Below are 6,000 nucleotides of genomic sequence, written 5' to 3' on the forward strand. Positions count from 1 at the left end.
GATTTCAAAATTGTAATAACCCTTTAATCTCTGAAGACCGGGGAACACCAACCTGCTTTATATTCAGAAGTAAATTACTTCCTTGTTAAAGTCAGACCTTTTTGATAAAATGATACACTTAAATCACTTACTTGATATCGTTTAAACACACATGTATCCAAACATTGCACAGATCCTTAAACATTATCTTTTTAAAACCTATTGACAATTATTCTTTTGGTTTAACACATCAATATAAACAACTAAGGTCAATTGCTGAGGGAGCAGTCAACAGTTTTAGTAAGAGAGAATAATCAGTGTTTACTTGACGTTAAAGGAATGCTTTTAAATATTTTACAAAGGCTTTGGATAGTAAACTGCATTTGTATTGTTAGTGAGTTCAACGTATGTTTTGATTATATAGATCATATAAAGCATGAACTAAAGATGTACTATTTGTTTATATTGAAGGATTTCTGTTTCGATACTTCTAAGCACAATTTCACTTTGTGAGAACACCTCTGAAGGGAAACAGAATGAACAAGAAATAGCAAATGCCTCCGATGAAAGAAAGTAGTATACAATTTTAATTAATATGTGTCTGGCGGATATAACTAAAATGCCTCCGATGAAAGAAAGTATTATATAATTATAATTAATATGTGTCTGGCGGATATAACTAAAATGCTGTTCTTGATGACAATAAATCGAAACACTGAAAGTTAAAATTTAAAGACCGAGTTAAAATAACTTAATCACGATTTCATTCTTGGTAACATTACTCATTTAACTGTCGGGACACAGTGCTTTTGACGGCCAATGTGATGCTACATTATAACGTAGTCAATGGGCCCCTCATTTGATCCATTTAGAACGTAATACACACATATAATGTTTATAAATCTTTTTACCGATTCTCGCTTTCACGTTCGATGTTTTCGGTGGTCGAAACATAAATGAATCTGAAGTAACTGATCACAAGTGTCCAAGGAAAGACAACTCAACATCAGTGGATAGATCCTGTATCTGGCATGGATACGAAATCATAATGCAATTGGCCTGTTTCTTGCGTGCAGGGAAGCAGTTTATCCCAAACGAAGGATTTATTATTATGTTTTTTCTTCTTGGTTGGCCATAATAAATGTAGAAGAATTCCTCTGAGAACGATGCCTATTACATTATCACAAGTTATGGTCAAACAGTCATATGCATGAAACGATGTTCAAACGTCTTTAAATATAGACAGTCATGAAACTCGCACACGTAAAAAGTCTTACAAGTTTACATTTTGTTAGTACGACAAGTTTAAATAATCACGAGTTTTATACTTGTTATACAGGAGAAACGCCGGTTATACGCTACTGCAATATTGGTCGAACAGCTCCCCGCAAAGGTAAGTAACAATTGCTCATACGTAAACACAAGTGTTGACTTCTTCTAGTCTATCATGCTGTAAATATTGTCTTGTTTTTCGTAATATTTTTAGAGATTGATAGTTTGGTATTGCTAGTTGTAGTTTGCGTTATACATTTTTGTTTGAGTAACACAAATGTGATGAATTGTTGACGATCAAGTTCATAGAACTGAGGGTTTAAGAACAACACGCAAGAAAAGTTTATCAAACTGAGGTTCAAGAACAACACACAAGAGAGTTTCGAGGGGGTGAATGCGAAAAGGTTCTAAGTGACATAAAATAAAGAAGCAGATAGAACCTTTACGATTTCACCCCTCGTTTTGAAAGAAGGGAAGCTTGAAAATGACAAGCAATGATGTTCCATATTACTTATGTTTTAGAAGGTTACGATGATGAGTTTAATAGGTCTGTGATTGAAAGGGAAACGTCATAATAAAAATTATAACTGAAATTTCAAAACTTTACGTATGGAAATTTTAAAGAACATGTGGTTTAGAACCTGATGTAGCAATATAGCTTTGATTTGCATAAATAAGCATCACAGAAAGGAGGCTTCATAATGTAAAGCAGGAAAGTTATAGATAAAGACCCCTAGAACTGAAACTTAAGAACCGTACACAAGATATTGTCATCAAAGTGTAGCTTTTAAACGTCAAGCGTGACCGACCGTTGCATATGACCGAGGCTTTAGAACGTTACAATATAGATGTTTGTAGAAACTTTGCGAACTGTTTTATAAAACCGAGGCTTTATATTGTTACGCAATACAGTTTTATATAACTGTGCTTTAGAACACCACGTGAGACAATTGCATTGAAGTATGGGTTTAGAAAATAACAAACAACATCAAACTACGGAGTTTAAGTTCTTCCTGTACAATTTGAACATCTGAATCTATATTGTGAAAAGGTACATCATTTTTACTTTTTATATAAATGATATTGAAACCCATTTAAACTAATGTGATCAAGGTCTACATTGTAAAAATAAATCGCCTCATTAATAAAGAACGCCTCTGCGCTCCAGCTGACTTTATGCTGTAGGATCATATGGTTGCGTGATCTGCCTATGGAGTTAACATTCTATCTTGACTGTATTTTGAAATATGTTTGTCATCTTTATATGAGGAATACCACCACCAGTATGCAAGTTACGTGATAAAAACTATAATACACGTTATTTACATGAACTTTTATTTCTTTAAGTACGAACTTTAATGCGCATTAAATTCATTCTAAAAACAATTCAAAGGCCAGTAGCATTACTTTTATACATGATGCTGTTTAAAGGCAATGAATTGTAAATGCATTAATTGATTTTGTTATTTGAAATAAAACCTTAACAGTGACACAGAAGTCATATAATATGAGTAAAATATATATTATCCTTGCAACGATATATTTGTCTGACTTGATGCGTTTTCGTATAAACTGGTTTAACTTTTTTTACTGAAGTGCTTTGCGTTTCAACATATCAAGTTCTTTTCAAAATATCCGGAATGTAATACATAACGAAATAGCATAAATAAAGTTTAAATGCAAATAAACATGGTGTTTCAGTAAATTCTTTATTGTATTTGTTCTTATGGGTGATATAAAATCTAATAGTACGTATCAAACGTACATTGAGTGTGGAATTTAATCTTGTAACTAGTACAATTGGCCTATGATGTTAATACGCCTGTTATTGCACGTCCCTTATGTCATCAACAGTCATTGTCGTAAGATAACAATTGTTTTGTTCTAGATTCCTTTTCTATCAAATGTACCGAAGAGTCTTTCAAGAGAAATACATCACCAAATATAGAGTTATATCGGACACCTCTTACGAAGTTGGACATGCTGCAACGACTGGACTCGTTTGTATGCAGGTGACATATTGTTCACTTCATATTGTTAGTTTTACTTAAGCTTTTAATGTTTTATAGTTGATTTTGGCTTCGATGTGGGTTATATCTTTTATACGTTTGGAATGTTCTATTACTGTTGATAGGTGTGAGGTTATGCCTACCAACTACCATTGAACTCGTGTACCAGTAAGCTTTTATTGACCATTCCATATCCTATCATTTATTGATTAGACTATTTTAATGCATGTATATTCTGGTTGTGGTGTTTGCTGGTTTTTGTATCTCGTTTAATGACTTTGAGCACTTAGCGTGTTGCTCTAAAATGGTTCAAATTTTGAATGTTTGAATACTGAGCTTGACCCTTCGTTTTCATTGTATTACTAAACAAGTGTTTGAGGTACAAATTTTGATAAATGGACAAGTCAGTGGCCATACCTTGATCGTCTTAGATGACAAGTTCCATCTTAAAATCTACATTTTTCATTGCAAAAAGCTTTTCTTTTTATCACGATCTCAGTTACATTGAAGTCGTGTACCAGTAAACTTTCACTGACCGTTCCATATCCTTTCATGTATTGATTAAGCTATATTGATGCATGTATGCTCTTGTTGTGGTGTTTGCATGCTTTTTTATCTCGTTCAATGACTTCGATCACCTCTTGGGTGCCCCTTTACGGAGTCAATGTTTGAATGTTTGACTACTAGGCTTGACCCTTCAGTTTACACTGTATTACTGGACAAGAGTTTGAGGTACATATATATATAAATTAACAAGTAAGTGATCATGACGGGGGTTTTTCATAGGTGACTTGCAATCATAAAACTAAATTGTTTATATTCCACAAATTGTGTAAGTAATTAAAAGAAGTATTTCTAAAGCAAATTATAGGGCTATCATTCTAGAATATCAAACAACCTTGCTCTGGTAACTGAAACTAATGGATCGATTGACCAATACCATATGTTATAATAGCATCGCTGTATCAAGTTAACTCTCGAATCAGATATTACTATTTTTGTCAAAATGATCAAAATGTCTAAAAATGTCACTACCCAAGTGATATATGCAATCTACTTGTTGATCGCTTTCGTCCGATATATTTGGCTATATACCGAGTTTGATAATAATAAGAAAAAAAACGATTTAGAATATATCTCCTGAACAAATCCCATGTCATCGGAGTATCAACATCTAAATATACCACACAACTTAAAGCCAATCATAAAGAACAGCAAAACTGATTTACAAGAAGAAACATTTTTTTGAAAACGTAACTTTTATCAAGCGTAAACTATTTTACGACAGTTATAAGAACTTGACATTGAAAGCACTATTTGAAAATGTATAAGAAAAGGTTTAGCAAGACATTTTGATACGATGTAAAAAACTTATAAATGACCTGAGCGATCTATCTTGGTATATACTCGATTTAAATATCAAACCCGTAAATATAGAACAGTATTATATTATAAGAAACGGTCATGTAACATTTAAAATACGTTAAATGTTTCATACATGGAAATTGATGTTAAACCTTATTTAATTGGAAGTAGCTACTTATCTTAAAGGTTGCCAAACAAATTATTATTCAAGTCATTACCTCATTAATATGCATGAACTATAAATGAATACTTTAATTAACAGAACTGTCTCTAATAATTCAACTTTAAAGAATTCAATACCATATTAATCGAGTTGCACTCAAAGACTTGAATCAATTATTTTATTCGTATATATCAAATGTCAATATCAAATATTTAAACATGGTTCATTACTCTGGTCGGGGAATTACCATTTGTTAAAACATTAAAACAATCGTCGTAATAAAACTTCAATTATACCCCATTACACGGGATATATATTTAGTAAAGATGTTATCATATGATTAATATTGTTTCGTATTAAATGCTGCTTTAGGAATATACATTAACTCATAAGCATACACACTTGTCCATCGTTCTAATTTGAAATCAGCATTTATTCATTTTTTACCTTATCGTACGAATATTAATTTTCTTGATAAATCGTGTTACCTATTAAGGTATAATCATTTTACACAATAATGTAGCGCCATGCCGCCAATGTGCTGGAAAAGGGAAGCTTTAAAAAGATGAATGGAATTTTCTTCGTTGCACTATCAAAATATATTACTTACTTTACTAAATACTTTGCAACTGATGACAGGAACATAACGATAGTGTAAATAGGAAATATGGAATCTAGCTCGTTGCATTCACTAAGAACATGGTTACCACCAATATACGTTATTGAACTATGTCCAAACACAGCGATTTACTAGTGTATACAGTGTTGTACCTGCTAACGCTATTTATATACCGTCTCAATCAAACCGAGTCTGCTTTGTTCATCATAACCTGTTGTAAGTTGTGATTGTGGAAGTATCAATCGACTAAAAAACTGCATTCATTTTAACTTATAATGATTACCATGTCATACCAACTTAAGAAAAGATGACGGCAATACAACACATATCAATATTTTTGACAAAGAATAAATTTGGACACTGTTGATGTCAGCGTAATTTAGGTGGACACGATGCGTGTGTATATATGTACTACATAATAGGAAAGTAGTTGAATGCATGACAAATATTTGTGTAACGATAATTATGAAAGCATAACAATTATTCACAAATAAATTATTTGAATACGTTAAACACGCGCTTGCTGTAAGAAAAACTCGTTGCTTTAAATGGAATTTATCTATGAAAAATGTAATAAAAATACGTCAATAAAC

Source organism: Mya arenaria, chromosome 7, assembly GCF_026914265.1.
Source record: "Mya arenaria isolate MELC-2E11 chromosome 7, ASM2691426v1".
Lineage (NCBI taxonomy): Eukaryota > Metazoa > Mollusca > Bivalvia > Myida > Myidae > Mya > Mya arenaria.